The 18,637-nt window shown below is 39.4% G+C and overlaps 1 protein-coding gene and 1 long non-coding RNA gene across 15 annotated transcripts in view; one reads left to right on the top strand and one right to left on the bottom strand.

The window, feature by feature from the left end:
- Nucleotides 1-18,637, bottom strand: part of LOC105067639 (uncharacterized) — a 116,770-nt gene that overhangs the window by 21,695 nt on the left and 76,438 nt on the right. For 5 of the 9 annotated variants that reach the window (XR_012502442.1, XR_012502444.1, XR_012502443.1 and 2 more), the window contains exons 6-7: nt 13,421-13,542; nt 6,090-6,386 (exon numbers count right to left, since the gene is read on the bottom strand). This is a non-coding gene — a long non-coding RNA (uncharacterized LOC105067639). The remainder of the gene's footprint in view (nt 1-6,089; nt 6,387-13,420; nt 13,543-18,637) is intronic. The other 4 variants (XR_012502445.1, XR_012502446.1, XR_012502441.1 and 1 more) reach the window with 1 other exon arrangement.
- Nucleotides 1-18,637, top strand: part of MFHAS1 (multifunctional ROCO family signaling regulator 1) — a 72,631-nt gene that overhangs the window by 25,278 nt on the left and 28,716 nt on the right. The window lies entirely within an intron of this gene.

Raw genomic sequence — 18,637 nt, 5'->3', positions numbered from 1 at the left:
GCCACACTCAGCATCAAATGAAGAACCGTTTAGAAGGAAACTTCTAAAAACATATTAAGAGAATTCAGTACACCTGTGTGTCCAGGCTGGTCAACTCAATGCCCTGTTTTCCTAGGTTTCTGAATGGAGACCCATCCAAACCAAATGGAAACAGTGGGATGCATGCTTTACGTTTCCTAACTCTGGTGTGTTTCATCCTTCTCTTTTTCTAAATAAGTCCAGGCGACTGAGAGGGCAGGTGGCTATTTTTATGTGGAGTGAAGCTATCCTAGCAATCAGAGATGAGGTTGTTGGTCGCTGACACATAGCACATGGCTATTGTTTTTTGGACCTCTGCCCCAAAAGATCGCGTACCCAAGAAATGATGTTATGTAAGTAGGGTGGGTTTCCATGTTTTGTTCTGTGCTCTCTTTGTGGGATCTCACTTCTGTTTGTGTTCCCTCTGACAGTAGCCTTTGCTCTTGATCAAGGATTTGCAGTTGTGAGAAGGAGCTGGCCTACCCACATTAGGCAGTTCCCTAGTTTTCATGGTGGCATTGTGGGGCAGTGGAAGACAGTACTGGCTTTGGAGACAGCCAGATGTGGTTTCAGATCCTAGATCTTCCACCTAAGGTATATAATCCTGGGCGAGTTACTTAATTTTGAGCTGCCACTTTCCTTATCTGAAAAATGGGATTAATACTGATGTCACTTAAAATTGTTGAAAAATAGGCACTAAGTTAAGTGCCGATATTCTTTTTTAAATGTTCTTCTTAAAATTATCATGTAGTAAAATTGACTTTTTTGGCATACAATTCTATGAATTTTAACTCGTGTATGTTCATATAATCACAGCAATCAGAGTACAGAAAAATTCTGTTACCTCCAGAAAACTCCCTACTGTTGACCCTTTATAATCTCACCCTTCCTCTATGACAAGGACTTGTTCTTTGAACAGGGCCTTGGGGTATAAATTATGCTTAATTTATATTTATATCACCCCAAACTTAGGGAAATCTTTAGCTTATGATAAAACAAATACATGCATATGTCAGGAATCACCTTTCTCAATGTGGCAGGAGAGTGTGTGTGTGGGACAGTATGTGGGGTATTTCTTCTCCCATTGCCCGTTTCTCAACATAATTCTGCACATTGGAAAAGCTAAACTCCAGAAAGTCTAATTTCAAAAGTACGTCCTTTGCTTTGAGATTCTTTCTAATGAAATCATACACTGACATGAAATTGAACGAAGTTGTGTTATGTACCATATTTAACATTGGCTCCAACCAAGGTTGTAAAATAGGTACTTTGTCTATAAAAATCCCTCCATCTTTTGAGGCAATCAGAGTTCTCTGAAAAATGATATTGCCCTTAGGTTACTTGTAGTCTAATTTAAGAGACAAAACTAAGACACACATTCCTGTCCCTTATGAGTTGAATTGCAGCCCCCGCCACCCCCCAAAAAAGGTATGTTGGAGTCTTAACTCCCAGTATCTCAGAATGTGACCTTATTTGGAGATAATCATCATAGAGCTAAAACTGAGACCATTAGGGTGGGCCCTAACCTACAAGGCTCGATGTCTTTAAAAAAAAAAAGGGCAAATGTGGACTCAGAGACACGCACACAGGGGAAAAAAACCATGTGAAGAGAAGGCAGAGAGTGGGGTTCTGCATCTTCAAGCCAAGAAATGCTAAAGACTGCAGCGAACCACTGAAGCTTGGGGAGGGGTACAGAACAGATGGCCCCTCACCACTCTCAGGAGAACCACCCTGCCAGCAGCTTGATCTTGAGCTTCCAGCCTTGGGAACTGTGACAAAATACATTTCTGTTGGTTAAGCCATCAGTTTGCAGTATTTTGGATGGCAGCCCTAGGTCATTAATACACAGTCCTGAATAAAAATGGTATTTTTAAGTGGCAGCTTCTTTGTGTATAGGGAGAAAGGACACTGGTGTTTGGTAAATTTAGAGTCTTGGTGCTAATGACCACTCGGTATATGACGTGGACGTTTCCTGGGGCTGACACTTCCAGGTGTGGAACCTGGTACTCTCTTGACTCTTAAAAGAGGTTTTTAACATTATTGTCATGTTCACCTCTCTTCTATCGTTCCCTCAACCTCATCTCGCTCCCTTTCTCTTCCCGATTCTTTTTCCTCTCTAATGAGTGCCTAATCTGCATCCCCTGGAAGCCTGCTTCCTCCTCCTCCTTTTGCTCTCCTCAGATGCCTTTTCACTCATGGCTGCACAGGGACGATGTGAATCAAATGGTATTGTACCTTCATCGAGCCCTCTCCCTTGACAGGAGGAAATCCATGATTGATAGGTGTTTAGGGGTGACTGCTTCTTAAGTGATTATGTTTTTGTTCAAGAAAACTCCCATCAGATACCAGCTTGAGCTCTAGACAAGACTCTGCTTTACATTTTTTAAAAATGTGATATTTGAAGATCCAAATTCATAGGGCATATTTACATAATCCACTTAAAAATTCCCAGATCCCACTGAGACCTCCAGACCTTTCCACCTTTATATTATCTTCCAACCCCACTCACATCCTCACTTCCTCACTCAGTTTAAATTCCATGATCTATTCCTGACTATTCATCTCAATTCCCTTAGTCCAGTTTCCTTGCTGCACAGGCATTTTGGCATTCAGGTATTTGAATGTAGCTGCAGAAAACAGCCACGCTGAATGGTTTCATCCTCTATTGCTCTTCAGTGCCTCTAAGCTGTGTGCACTGTCCCTTATCACAGCTGAAGGAAAAGGGACAGGTCATGAGTTCAGAGCTGCAGTTAATCTCTGGGCTAAGTTCTGAGGACCTCAGACTCACTGATCTCTAAACTCCCGGCCAGTGTGGACCCTGTGGTCTGTGCATTAGAGCCGTGGTTCCCAAAGTGTTTTGTGTAGATTATCAGTCCCAGGAGATCCTCTGAAAAAGGGCTTCTAGTCAAATTATTTTCAGAAAAGCTGTATTTTGTAGAGCTGTTTTTGAAAAGCACTGAGAATCTTAGCTTATTAGCATATGAGGAAGCCTCTGAAAAGTTCCACAGCTAACAAATGTGGTGAGCCTTGTTTAAGCAAGCATTTCTTCTCATACTTATGTGACCATAGAACTTGTGTGTCTATGTAACACTTGTTAACAACCCCCAGAGTTGGTGTCATATAGAATACACTTTGAGAAATGCTGATAGAGAAATCTTGCCCACATTTACCACCATCCCTTTTTTTATTCAGAAAACTGTATCAGTTATGGATATTTTCACTTTCCCTATACCTATTTGGATCTGATCCATGAGCATTTTTCTTATTACAATTTTAGTGAAGTGCAATTGACATACAGTAAACGGCACATATTTCAAGTGTATAGTCTGATGTGTTTTGAAGTATATGTATTCCCGTGAGATCATCACCACTATCAGGATAATGAACATATCCACCACCACAAAAGGCACAGGCGTTTTTCATATAATTGTAATCATGGTGTCATGTAATCGTTTTAAGTAGCACTGACGTAGTCTGTAGCTTTAAGTCCCAGTTGAAAAAAAAAAATCTCAATATTGAGCCCTTCTTAGCCTCCAAAACTGGATGGGCCATTTAACAGAATTTTCTTATATACCAAAGCATAATAAAAAGGTGTGAACATTTTGATATAATTATATTTAGATGACACAGGGACATCTGAGTCTATTTCCTTCACTATGAAAAGACTAACTATTTCATAGAGATATTGTAAGGATTCAGTAAGATACTAAAAAGTTTAAAATGCAAAACTCTGCCTGGCACATTGTAGGCAATTAATGAACAATTTCCTTCCTTTCCTTCCTGGTTCTTTGACCACTCTCTACGCTTCCCAGTTCAGATACTAGACACATGGCTGTTGCTCTGGTTGGGTCAAGTGTTGTTAGGCTCAGAGGTTGGGAAATGACCCAGGTCAGTATACATCGCTCATTGTATTGAAGCATTTTGTTTGAGGCAGCTCAGGTATTCAGATCATCTTGGTTTTTCTTAATCTGTTTGAAAATATTTTTACCAAAATTTGATGTTGGTGGATTATTGACAGCAGTTTGTATGTGTCAACAAGTGGGGCATTTCAGCAGATGGAACTTGCCTGACTGTAGAGGAAAACTTGCTTTAGGTTTTAGGCACTTTTAAAGTTAGTTTGTAGCAGGGAGAGTATCGCTTAGTGGTAGAGTGGGTGCTTATCATGCAGAAGGTCCTGGGTTCAATCCCCAGTACCGCCTTTAAAAGAATAATAAAATAAAATTAGGTTGTAACTGTCAAGTTTTGTTAGGTTAACAGATAGTTAAAAGTCATATACATCTATTGAGTTTACAAAATGGAAGAATGATTAATTTTGAACTCAATTTTAATTAAAATTATTATTAGAATTAATTTCTCTATTTTAATTCATCTCACTTGGCAGTTATCTATACCCAGGTTTGTTTTTAATTTTATGTACATACTACTTTCATATTATATATACACAACTTATGTGTATATATGTTTTTAATCATACATTACTTTTACATATTATTAAATGTGGTTGAGGTGACTAGACCATTTGTGGCTGAATAAAGTAAAGAAGAAAGTATCTAAAACCAGAAAATTCTCATGTTTATTTTAAGGCAGAAAAAGTTGGCATATGTTGGCTTGAAAGATATCTCATTATGGAGTCAGAGATCTGAAAGGGGTATTAAATTAGAAGCAAGCCCATTCTGGGTTGGTTAACCAATGTAAGTAGGGTTCACTGTTTAATACTTAAACAGTGGGGCCACATCTGGAATTTATTTATTGATCTTTCATGAACTTTCTGTTTAAACTTCTATTGCTTTGAATTGATAGGTTTTTTTTTCCACTTGTTTAGTGGAATGAACTTGTTTTTGGCTTTTTTACGATTTTTTTTTTTAGAATTTGGCAGTGCTTTCCAAAATGTTTCCTTCTGTACTTCCTCCAAAACAAAATTATAAACAGGTTGGCTTCTTTTTTGATAAAGTATGAAATAGTGTTTTTACTTTTCTGACTTGCAAAAGTGTCTGGTTTCAAGTAAGTTTTAATGTTAGGCCTTGAAAGATGAGAACTTGAGTTCTATTCATTTCTCTTTATCACCTAGGGAATCATATTGGCTGTTAGCAAAGTGTGTAAGCAGAGCCAGGTGCCTGCCAGGTTCCCTGTGTGCAGTAATAAACCAATGAGTGCACGTGGTAGGGAATCTGGCCCATAGGCTTGAAACTTCATGGATGCCATCCATTAACTCATGAACATTATAAGGTCTGTGCTGAGGGCCAAGACGACGCTCAGTGCCGGGAATGCAAAGATGAATAGGCTTGGAATAAAAGGCCAGTTTCATTTTTTAAAGTGTTAGTATTTTCAGTACTGAACTATGAGACCTTGTGAGTAAAATAATACAAAGCTAATTACCCAATTTTAAGTCCTTGAATTGTCTTTGGTGTGATGTATGTGATATAGGTTTCCCACCGATGGATCCCAAAGCCTGACCTAATGCACTTGGGAATGATCATGCCCTCTTTCTGTCACCTAAGGCAATTCCAGCAGGAAATAGATACACACCACCTATTTCGTACCTTCCTGGCTTCCTTTTGCTCTCTCTGCTATGATCTCTAAATCAAGGGGAAATGGAGTGATTCTTCACGAAAAGGTGCGGGTGACTTCTAGGCCATAGCCGTTTCTGTGCCAGGCCATGCAGATCACGCCTGCCTGGGTGCCCTCTGAGAGCAGCGTTAGCTGGGCAGGTCTGTCTGGCACTGTCCTTGCCTGACCCCACCTGACCAGTCAACTTTGTGCGTTGCCCAGCTCCTTGGCCACTGCTGCCAAAGACAGCTTGAGATATAAAAGGAGAGTTAGTTTTCCAAATATGGGCTCCAAACCTTCCTTTCAGAGCTGTGCTCATGAGCAGAATGTGGGGAATCCTTCATCTCAGCAGAAATGGGGAAGACTGTCCCCTACACTGTATTTGAAATAGACTCTCAGGCTGTGCTGGCTCTCCAAGCTCAGTGAGGAAGAGTATTTGGTGCTGTAAACAACTCAGTTTATTCTCTAATCTGTGTTTTCAAATCTGTTTTATGGATGGTATCCTCTAAGTCCCTCCAGATTACCTTGACAGTAACTTGCTTCAGGTGCAAATAATGGCAGAAAGCAGAATGAGTGTTCTTCACAATTGTTCAGGTTTGGGGTTTACACTTGAAGGTGGTGTGGCATTGGTAACATTCGGTTCCTTATCCAGATGACCCTTACTGAGCAGCCGCGTGCAGGCCACGGTGCGCTCTGCTTTTGTGTGGGTTGTTGTCAGGTTAGCAGCATAGCTCTGGGTTAAGGAGAGAAGTCCTTAACTCCTGGAGGTGTTGGAAACTTCAGCTTAGCTTGGGGTTTGCTTCTTACTGTGGATGTTACTCCTGAAGGAGGAATGGTGGGTGATGGTCAGTCAGGGACAAGCACTTACCAAGTTCATGAATCAGGGTTATAGAATCTGGAGAAGGTAGACTCTAGAATAAAAAATTCCGTAATGCTTACTTTCATTGTGAAGAGTAGGGATATTTGTGTCCTAAGTTAGGATGTAACAGCTCCTCTGCCTGTGTTTGCAAAAGTACTTGCACCTCTGATCCTCTCTGATAACCTATATTGTTCTGGTTCTCACCAGACTGAGCTCCGGGGCGTTGGATGTCGTGTCTTATCCATCTTTGTTCTTCTAGGCCCTAGTGCAGAACCATCAGGGTCACCAGATAAAATGCAGGGTGCTCAGTGAAATTGGAATTTCAGGTAAACAACAACCAAGTTTTATTCTAAGTATGTCTTATATATACATATGTTGTTAAATTTTAATTTTAGATAAGCAATAAACAATTTTTTAGTATAAATATGTCCCATACAGTGTGCAGATTTAATTGGCCTTCTTGTATTTTTATTTGCTAAATCAGGCAACCCTATATAATGTCTCTTATTTAGAAACTATTTTTTTGAACCCAAATAGGTATAATTCTAAAATGTGACCGCACTAAAGGAAATCAAGGTGTTCACTGGGCTTGTAGAATGGGAATTGTAAAAGGAGTAATGACCCCCTTTCACGAATAGCACTTGTGAAGATGGACCACTTCACCTACAACTGCGTAGCCTTGGTGATAGAAATATGTAGCCAGGACCTGAATTAATGGATTTGCTAGTGCTTCTGACCTTCTCTGAGCCAGGCACTCCTAACCTAAGTTTTTAATGTTAGTAACAAGTGGCCATTTTGGGAGATTATGCACATTAACTAATAAAATTTTTGTGTGGGATTATGGAGTTGTGATTAAGAGACACCGGCCTCCTGCTCTGTTTCTGCTCTTTCTCTTCATCTCAGTACAGCTCTCCAGTGCTCCCCTTCCTTCCTGAGGAATGGGAAGGGGCAGGCAGGATAGGAGTTGGTTATCTGCTGAGCTAGAGGGAGATCACTTCACAGGATATGTGAGTGTGTATGTGTGGGTCGGTGTATATCCACAGTTTAACTACATAAGCAGGAGTGGATGGTAAATCCCCATTTTTATAGTAGGAGAAAGTGGAGCAGGTAGCGATGAAGTCAGGGGCTTGAGAGCAGACACTAGGCTGAGTCAGGCAGTTGCTGTTGCCAAGAGAAGAATTGGGACCTCCTTCCTCCTTTGAGTTAAATGGGTTTTTTTAAGGCCATCTTTCCATCCACAAAGTCATACTTTGAAATAGGTCTGGGTATAAATGTTTTTGTGGAAATGTAAAACAGTTCTGACCTAAAGCATTTGGAAGTAAGGACTCATGCCTTTCTCCCAGAATGTAAATTTGACTCATTAGGGCTAAAAACAGTTATAGCCTAATATAAGAACCATTTAACAGACTTTGTTCTGGTGTCACCCAAATTAGAGCTTCACATGGTGGAGAATGCCCTGTTGGCTCTACTCTATTAGGGAGAGCAAAAATAGAATGCTTTTTCTCTAGACTTGAGAACCAAATCAAGGTATGGTTATTAAAAGCATCAGTGGCAAATGGCCATGGAAGTTGGAATCTCAGCCCTAACGAAGGGCAGTGCTGTCCTGAGAGCACAGAATTTGCAAAGAAACAAAATACTCCCTCCCATTGGTTTTGAAGCCCTTGAGAGCAGCAGATGCTGGATAGAAAACTGTGTGTGGTATGTTTTAAGCAGTCATGTAGTAATGACGTGGTTAACATACCAGGCACTCCTGAAACCTCAGCTCTCTGGGTATGAGGAGGCTCACGTGGTCGCGGGACCGGGCACCCTTTGACTAGAAGCTAGCATCCCCCCCCCCCCCCCGCCCCGTGTCTCTAAAACTGGGCTCTGTAGGTGTTCTTCAACATCCAGCCCTTAGCAGGGGTCTTAATTACCTGGAATTTACACTTAAGCTTCAACTTTGCCCAGAGAACATATTTTCTCTCCATCACTGAGGACTTACTGAGAATGGAGGACACGGTGATCACTCTCGAAGTCTCACAGGCCTGAGAACCCTTGTTTTATGGCAGGCATTGAAACTTCCTATTTTCCATTTACCTTAGTTTTAGCATTACTGCTAGTGTTTTGCTCAGATTAACTTCCTGCATTTGTTTTTGTTTTAAGTGCATTCTTTGGTTAAAGTGTTACAGAGTGAATGGAAAGAGAAAACTAAGGCAAGAGGAAGGCGTACACTATGAAAGCATAGGGTTTTGTTTCCAGTTGTGTTTTGCAGCAGTAGCTAAGTACTTTACACTTTCTAGTCTCTGACTGTTTCATGGCACATTAAAACTCCATTTTTGAAGACTGTGGTTAAACTTTAGACAGCAATTCCTCACACAGAGTTAGCAGAGGCTCTCTGGGGGACTCCAGACCTCACGTCTTGGAGGGTTCTGCACCCATGCATTCATGGAGTGTTTGCTTGCTGACTGTCCATCGTGTTCCCTGAGACCCAGTGTCCCCACCTGCTAGTGTAGTACTCATTTCAGTGACAGAAACTTGGGAAATATTAAGTACTGGGAAAATATGACATACCAATATTTGGGATCAGATGACAAAATCTAGTTCCTGTTAATCAGACACCCAAGTCGAAATCATAGCACAAATGAAAAGTGCAGATTCTTGTCAGCAGAATTGGGCATCATGAAAACAACCAAAGCGTAATGAAAAAGGGAAGCAAACCTTGTACTTTTAATTGCTGTACTTCATCTAGCTCTGGAATTTTATTCTAAGCCCTTGAGGAAAACTTACATATGTAACCCTGGATAAGACTTTTGGGTTATGAAGTACAGAGGTGCTCTGTAAGGAAAAGCTGATTGGTGATTGGTTCCAAGGGTGGTAAAATCGTTGATGGAATTGTCTGAATGTATGTAGAACCCACTGAAGGAGGGAGTGGCTAGTTGGGGAAGAAGAAGAGTTCTGCTGAGGTCACATGAGTGTGAAGGGCTAGGTGGGTTGATGTGTAGTGTGGGGGCCTGGGAATTCAGGGTCTTCTGATGTTATTTCTATTAATAAATTCTGTAACTTTGGGCATCTCAGCTTTTTGGTTCTGTCTCCTAATCTTCAAAGGGAGGGGCTGGATTAGATGATCTTTAAAGTCTCTTCCAGGTTAAAAATTCTGCTCTCACTTGGAAATACACTGTTAGGAAAATAATCAGCTCTGTAGTCTACTTTTCTAATATGGGAATTATTTTCAGGTTGGGTATCAGCAAAAATACTGTTACTAATATTTTATAAAATGTATAAAGTGGGAAATGATGAGTGTGTCTTGTCATGCCTGGGTTTAGCTAAGCTATTTGTTTTTCAGTTAATGAAAGAGAACTTTAAGTGACTATTCACTTTTACCAAAGTGTGCAGATGAGAGTTAATAGTTCATAAGTGTTAACTGGTTTAATAGCTGATGATTGCCACTGGATGTACAATTTTACAGTCTAATTTTTAGTTTTGGGAGCCTCAAACTTAGTCAAGAATAGATGATCATAAAATCATCTTCCCAAGAACAGGCATAGTACTGGCTTTTCACTGTTGCTCACAGTGAAGATTTCAAACACTTTGTTAGGTTGAGTTAATTTAATTTCCTTTGCTTTTCTATAAGTCTCTAGCATCCTGAGAAAGTCTAGTGGCTTCTTTAGAGACCTGGCTGCTTTCTGCCTCAGAGTATTTAAGGAAAGTGCATTTTCTCAAGATGGAATTTTCCCTGGGTCATACCAGGCAATTAGGGCTTTGAGCCATAAACCTTCTCCTAGGGTTTGGTTCCCTCTGAGAGAAAGGGCAAGGAGAGAACTGCACCCTTGCTAGAAAGTAAAGCTTATCTGCCCTTACCTGTTTGCAGTTTAAAGAAAGGAATCATTTATCTATACAAAAGCATAGCGCCCCCGACCACAATAAAGCAGCCACTTGGGCGTCTCACTTTGCATCCAGGAGACACAGATGCATTTTCAGCCCACACAGGCTCTTTTGGTGCCAAATTTGGGCTGAATTCTGAAGGGAACCATAAAGGTATCAATGTGCGACTGGGTAAATATCTTTATAGTAACACCACATTCTTCTTACTGATATATGTATAAAAGTAAAACTAGAATATAAAGATCTAGAGAATAGAATATGTAAAATATTACTATTAGTAATGGGTTTTATTCTATATTATGTTACTATATTACTGTATCATTATAGTAATATGACTGATGTAGAATTATGTATACACTTGTATGTATAGATAGATAGTATATGTACACATACATATGTGGGTAGATGAAGGAATAAAAATCAGTGAACTGTGAACTTTCAGAGTTAACCGTTTCAGAATGCTATGTTTTCAGCTATGTACCTTTACCATGATATTTAGTGGGGAAATGCTAAATTCAGTCAGTCTGTGATTTAAGAGGAACAGAAGTAAATCTCCCTCTCACTTTCGGCAGGCAGGGGGAGGGGGAGGTTGTTTGATTTAACCACTTTCTCCCCAACCAGTTTCACGTGTGGAGGCCCACACTGCATGGTAGTTGTGTGGACATTTAATTTTTTGTGTTAAGTAGCCTGTGGGCTGGTGGCTTATTCTGGTTGTCTGCATTTTTCATTTATTTCCTTAAAAAAAAAAAAAGTCCTAATGTAAGGACAAAAAGGTTTCTCAGTTCTCTGTTGAATATTTTACTTACTTGTTAAAAATGATTATCCAGCTCTGTTATTAGTCAGCAAGCTTCCCATCCTCTCACGAAGTATTTCAGTATCTCAGTTTTCAGTTGAACAATGAGGGGGTTTTGAGCTTCCCAGAGAGTTCTGTACTGTTATACGTGTGCCTCTTTGTGTTAATGGCTTTCACTTTTATTCCTTTGCTTGAGAGGGAGAAGGAAATGAAATTGGATGACTTTTTTTTCCATGCTGCAGCCTGACCGGCTCTTTATGAAATGGGGAGGAGAGTCACTCCCTCGAGATGGCTCACATGTTCAGCTGTGTGTAAATTGGGGTCAGAGTCCTTTCTCTGAAGACTGGGAGGAGTGCTATTATAATAAGTGTGCTGGAAATGATTAAAGGTAAAAGCATGTAGGACACAAGTGGCCACTTCAAGCCTTTTGGTGGCAGGTGGGACACCCTCTGAGTACAGCTGAAAGAGACTGAGGAGAGAGGGATTTGGCAGCGCAGCCCCGGCCGTGGGGACAAAACACAAGTCCTCAGAATTTCCAAGCAGTTCGGTTCCACAGTGTTGGGTTGTGTCTGTCTTTGCTCACCGTTTATCATGGGCTGGGGGAAGATCTCCACAGATAGGAAGGGGTGTTAGTGTACTGCTGAACATCCTTCCTGTGTGTGCCGTGCCAAGTCTGCATCCCCTTGGTATCTACGGATGTTTATCTTAAGCATGACTGTGGTAGGAGGTTGAGGTTACGCAGCTCTGCGGGCTAGACCGAGTATTGGTTATACTAAGTAGGTGATGCCATCAGAGGACGGAGTGACTTAGCCTGCTATCTGAAGTGGTTGGGAATGAAAATATGCCTTTCACTGTTTATGATCAGGAAGAACTTTAGTCAATACACATTTTTCGGGAGGCCTAGAAAGTGCGGGGAATTTACTGCAAAATTGGTTTATGCAGTGAAGTATCTTCACTTGGGTAGTTAATACATGACAATTTTAAATATAGGTCATTTTTATTTCTTAGTATATAACCACTACCTGTCTTACCAATAATGAATTCCTATTCTTCATATTTTTTTCTATCATTTAAATTAATCCTATCTACTTCTGAAAATCTCTCTCAAGACATTTCTAATGAGCTTATTGGAAATAAAAGCCCTGTGGCTGTTCCTTCCAGAGACAGTAAAACACATTTATTGTCAATTCATGAAAGGAGAAGAAAATAAAAATCACTTGTAATCTCACCAACACTATGACATTTGGGAAGCCAATGGGAGTTTCTGAGCTGAGAAATACCACAGAGGGTGTGTGGTGAATAGGCAAGCAAGGAGGGGAAGCGGGGAGGGGAGGTAGGACTGGTGCAGTACCCAAGTAAGAAACAGTGGTAGCTCGGAATCCACCCTAGCAGTGGTGCTGCTGGGAAGTGACCAAATTCTAGATCTGATGGGAAGATAGCTGAAGGGTTTGTTGATAGGCTCCAGGTTATGAGAAAAAGAAGTAAAGAAAGACAAAAGGTTTTGGCCTGAGCAACCAGAATCTAGAGTTGCCATTTATTGATCAGGGAGAGGAGGAAATTTTGATGGGAAAAATCAAAAGTTGAGTGTGGGCCCTGTATCTTTTTTTTTGTTGTTGTTGTTGTTGTTGTTATGGTGCTAATTAAAAGCTTTTATTGTTTCATTCAGTCTTTTCCATGCTTTTCCACAGGGATACCTGTGCTTTTATTAATAAATCTCAGGTCAACACTGAGATTCAGATAGGGAAACATGAAGTCAAGGAAAGAAAAATTGAGGGTTAAGATCAGAACAGGCCAGTGAGGAAAAGCATCTTCAGGAGCTTGATATGATCCCCTGCAGGAGGGTCTTATAAAAGGCAATTTAATTAAATTGTAGGCTTCTAATTGAGAGCCGTTTTCCAGACAGCCTCACAGATGCCGTTTACAATATTTTGTTCCTTCTTCTGGCTCTAACTGGGTGGGCCCCCACATTTGGACTTTGCTACTTGCTATATTGCGTGCATGATGGGGCTAAGAGTACTGCAAAGGAGTATGGATTTTCCCGTGGGTCATAGATGGATCAATTCTAATCATCTTTCCAATATTGGTTTGCCCTGTGAAAGTAGCTTTTTTTTTTTTTAATGGAACTGTTTCTGACTTTTACATGAACGAACCTAGGACATTCCATTATTTGCTCAGCTGATCATGCCTGAGAAACAATGGCAATTTTGAAGCAGAATGTTAAAAACAAAATCCACTTTATTTTCTTTGCATATGGCTAAAAGCAGGCTGGTTTAAATCTCTATCTCTAGCTTTAAGGAAAAAAGAACATATGTACCTTCAAAATACTGAAGGAGGCTACTTACTCCATTTAGAATGTCCCCAGAGTCTTCCTCTTATTCGAACTCAAATGAAGTTTTTTTCCTTCCTCCTTCATCTTTTGTTATTGCTGTTGTTCAGAACTTCACCCAAGAGTTGCTTTGTCATTCTTAGTGAAGTAAGCCAGAAAGAGAAAGAAAAATACCATATGAGATCGCTCATATGTGGAATGTAAAACAAACAAATAAACTAACAAAACATAAATACAAAACAGAAACAGACTCATAGACATAAAATACAAACTTTTGGTTGCCAAGGGGGCGGGGGGTGGGAAGGGATAGACTGGGATTTCAAAATGTAGAATAGATAAACAAGATTATTCTGTATAGCACAGGGAAATATATACAAGATCTTACAGTAGCTCACAGAGAAAAAAATCTGACAAAGAATATATATATGTTCATGTATAATTGAAAAATTGGGCTCTACACTGGAATTTGCATTGTAAAATTATTACAAATCAATAAAAAATGTTAAAAAAGAAAAGAAAAAAAAGAATTGTTTTGTTATGCTGGTAGTATTTGGGCCTTCCTTTAAAAATAAAGCAACAGCCCAAAGTGCCCAGTAGAACTTAAATTTGCTTATTTGGCAGTTTTGGAGCATCCCTATGTGCCAGGCACTGTGTCAGGGGCTGGGGATGAAGCAATGACAGGCAACACCTGTCAGGAGTTGAAAATCTAGTTGGGTGTGTGTGTTGGGCAATCAGTAATCCAGTATCCAAATATATGAGTAAAGCTTTGAGTAAGTATCAGGAGAGTCAGGTCATGCAGGGAGTGATGGGCAGTGCCTGGGGTTATCTGAGAAGGAGGCATCTGAAGCTGAGCTCTGACCTCACACCAGCCTCCTCATTTATAACAGAGAGAGTGGGTGGAGGTCATTCCTGCCTCTGCAGATTTAGAGCATCTTAATTGTGTAGTTCTAGCTCTTTTCACGTAAGAATCTGGTGCAAGAGTCCTGCTAATTTTAAACAATGACAGGAGTGATGTATATGACCGTGCATATTTTATTTGTATTTTTGTAAAGAAACATGGTTAAGTGTGAACACAGTCCTGTTTGAAGAAGGCGGTACTATTTCCTAAAGGAAACAAATAGCGCATTTGAAGCTTGCCTCTGATGAGAACATCTGTGGGTTATTTTTCCCATTTTTAAGGGAGTAATATGGGGACAATGATTCTATGACTTGGAGTCATATCATTTTTAGGGCTGAAATGGAGGAAACTTTGGGGACTATGTAGTCTGATTTCTCCCATTTCTCTGAATGACAAAGCTGAGACAGACAAGCTCTGCCCCGGGTTTCCCTGCCAGTTAGGGGACGGGCTGGTGCTGCAGGCCAGGGTTCTTTTCCTCTCCATCCATTAGACTTTTCCATGGGATTAGAATCTGTGTCTCCATGTTCCTGCAGTCAGAATCCCAGAGAAGAGCAGATTTCCCCAATCATTTATAAAATAAGTCTCTGCTTTTTATATTTTGTCCACTTTATACAGGTATATCTGCCCCAGATAATTCTTCAATTTCTACCTTTCCTTTTTTGGTTTGTTTTCACTGACCTTAGTGTGAAAGCTAATTTTTTTCTCTTTTTAATTTATTTTTTATTGAAGTATAGACAATTTACAATGACAAGAGCCAACAATAAGCTTCCTCTACAAGAGACAGACTTTAGGGTGAAGGGCACACATAGATTGAAAGTGAGAGGATGGAAAAAGATATTTCACGCAAATGGAAATGACAGTGGGAGTAGCAATACTCGTATTAGACAAAATAGGTTTTAAAACAGAGGCCATAAAGAAAGATAAAGGACCCTATATAATGAAAAGGATCAATAAAAGTAAAAGCTTAACTTAAGAGAAATGCTAGTGTCTCATTTTTAGCCTGTAAGATATGGGTGGGTTTGCTAGTGTTTATGGGAAGGGGGCTCAAGGTGACATCCAGGGGAGAAATGACCATGTCTTTACCTTCCCTTCTCTCTCCTCTTTCCCTCCCCTGCCCTTGCACTGCCCATCCTGTACCCAGCTTTCCCTTTAAGTCTTTCTCTCTCACACAGACCCCCCTCTCTTCCTCTCTCACATTCTTATATGCAAACTGGACACCTACTTTGTTTGTTTTCACATGTTGGTTAAAACCATGCTAATTTGTAAACCCAAACTGCCAAAGCACAAGAGAGATCACTGAGAGGTAATATGGAAGGGCATACAGTATTCTTCTGGCTTATTTCACTCAGCATACGATTCTCAAAGTTCACCCATGTTGCAGCATGTGTGAGCACTTCCTTCCCTTTTAAAGTTGAGTAATATTCCATTGTATTAATATATACTGCATTTTGCTTATCCATTCATCTGTCGGTGGGCACTCGGGTTGCTTCCACATTTAAGCTGTTATGAATAATGCTGAGAGTAGAAATACTTCTTTGAGAGCTTGCTTTCCATTCTTTTGAGTATGTACCCAGAAATGAAACTGCTGGATCATACAGTAATTCTATTTTTAATTTTTTTCAGGAACCGCCGTACTGTTTTACATAGCAACTACACTGTTTTATCTTCCCACCAATAGTTGTTATTTTCCGTTTTTTTGATAGTAGCCATCCTAATAGGTGTGAAGTGTTATCTCATTGTGGTTTTGATTTGCATTTCCTTAATGATTAGTGATGTTGAGCATCTTATCATGCGCTCATTGGCTATTTATATATCTTCTTTGGAGAAAATCAAGCATTTGCCTCATTCCTATTTAAAATCTTTTGTCCTGAATGCCTAGAAGGATAACTTGTTTGGTCATCTGTTTCAAGAATATATAAAGAGCTTGTCCACATTAGCAGAGTATTTGCACCATCATCTAAGAATCACAGTGTTATGAACATCTAGTTGCTGATTACTTATTGATAAGTTTCTATTTCAGAATACTAAATTTATAGACACAGAGCTTAGTTATGCTTTGCTAGAGTCACAAGGCCACTGTTCCCCCATTGCTCTCCCTAACCCAGTTCAACTTGTACAAAAATACCTAAACATGGAACTATGCTTAGTCTCTACATTAGACAGAATGAAATTCATCCACATGTAAAGAGCCAGTTTAAATAAATAATGAGATGACTATTACTATGGGGAAAAAAAAAGAAAGACTGGTTCACTTCCAGCAACATGATGAAATTCATAGAAGAAAATGCAGTCAGGCTTTTTGGACTCACGTGAATAGAAAAGGGGAACGAAAGAAAGCCAGCTCCACTACATTTTTTTCTCTCCTAAATTATTACTGCACATAAAAATTTTGAGTTCATAGATGCATTGCCTCACTCAGGAAGTGTTTAAAATAGAAAGCTGGGTGCTTTTTCTCAGAAGTTTAGAACCGTTGATACAACTTGAAACAGCCCACAGAAGTAGATATTTTTGAGTGGGATGCAATCCAGAACCTGGTGCTACTTAAGCTACACATTTTGTTAGGAACAACAGAGTAGGCTAACATTTGCATTTGAAATAATAAACTTCCCTCCTGCATCAGAGTCTGCACAGAATTGTTTAGTTGTGCTTAAAAAGAAATTCTTCATTTAAGTGTTTGGTTTTTCTCCTACTCCTTCCTCTCTATCTTGTATGGTATGTACTCTTTTAGATCAGATACATCCTAGGTCAGGGTTCAGCAAACTTTTTCTGTAAAGAGCTAGATAGTAAATGTCTTCAGGTTTGTAAGTCATAGAGTCTCTCTGGCAACTACGTAACTCTGTTGTTGTAGTAAAGTTGGAAAGCAGAGTTGTACCATCTTGGAAAGCAGCCATGGATAATCTGTAAAAGACTGGCCATGGCTATATTCCAATAAAACTTTATTTACAAGAGCAGGCAGTGGGCCCTATTTTGGTTATCCCTATTCTAAATAATCTCAGGGGGCCATGGAAAGTTTAATCTCAACACATGGGTAATGAGAGCCATCTCCAGATGTTGACTCTCCTCCCTGGTATTAATAGGATCCCAGATATTCTTAGAGGGGTACATGATCTCTTACATTTTTTAATATGGAACCCTATTCAGTGACTAGAATCTTGAGAGAGTAAGAGAGAAAGCGTTATAAATATTTATAGATGCTAAAAATTAAATTGCTGAGATAAAAATTTGTTCTCATGAAAAGATAATTATATAGCAAGTTTGGAATTCAGTTTTCAGTTTTCATTTTCTTGTGGAAACATCTTCATTGTGAGGAAAATGAGGGAATTAATGAACAAATGTTTCCTGAGCGGAACCATGATGCTCTACCAGGCCCTACGGGCAGCTGCTGACATGGCTGCCACATGCTTCCTGCTCCGAGGCACTTACCATCTCAGAAAGATGCTCAAGGCCTACAAGAGAGGATATTTTTAAAAATATGTTTTAACTTTTAGGGGGTATTTTATTTTAAAATAAACTCTTTTGAGGCATAATTTACATGTAGTAAAAAGATACTGATTTTAAGCCTATGATAAGTTCCATGAGTTTTGACATGCAACCACCATCCCATTCTTAACAGTATCTTTTGAAGAGCAACAGTTTAAAAATTCAGTTTATCAGTTTTTTTTTTTCCCTGGTTACTACTTTGTTTTTTTTTTTGTTTTGTTTTTTTTTTTTGGCTATCTCAAGATTAAGAAGATTTTCACCTAAGTTTTCTTCTAGAAGTGTTATTATTTTGACTTTTACATTTAGATCTAGACTCCATTTCAAGTTATTTTCGGTGTATGCCATGAAATAAAGGTTGAGGTTTGTTTTTTCCATACAGATATCCAGTTGTTTCACCACCACTTGTTGAAAAAACTATCCTTTCCCTTTGGGATTAACCTGGACCCTTTTGTCAAAAATTGATCGACCATAAATGTACTTATCTATTTCTGAACTCTGTTCTGTCCTATTAATCTATACATATATTCATGTTACCTTGATTTTTGTAGCTTTACGATAAGTTTTAAAATCAAGCGGTGTTACGGAGAAGATGTCTTTTTAAGTTCAATTTCTTTTAATCAAACTTTTCTCAAATACTTTATTCTAGTTACTTCTGAAAACTGAAGTAAGCATATTTCTTTTTAGACTTGGACACTAAGCTGACTTTAAAGACAAGGAAAGGAAGGGGGAGGGCATAACTCAAGTGGCAGAGTATATGCTTAGCATGCAGAAGGTCCTGGTACCTCCTCCAAAAATAAGAAACCTAATATCTCCCCCTCCAAAAATAAATAAATAGATAAATAGATAGATAAATAA

This window comes from Camelus bactrianus, chromosome 26, assembly GCF_048773025.1.
Source record: "Camelus bactrianus isolate YW-2024 breed Bactrian camel chromosome 26, ASM4877302v1, whole genome shotgun sequence".
NCBI lineage: Eukaryota > Metazoa > Chordata > Mammalia > Artiodactyla > Camelidae > Camelus > Camelus bactrianus.
The sequence above is the reverse complement of the archived record's forward strand: the minus strand, read 5'-3'. Positions and strand labels throughout refer to the sequence as shown.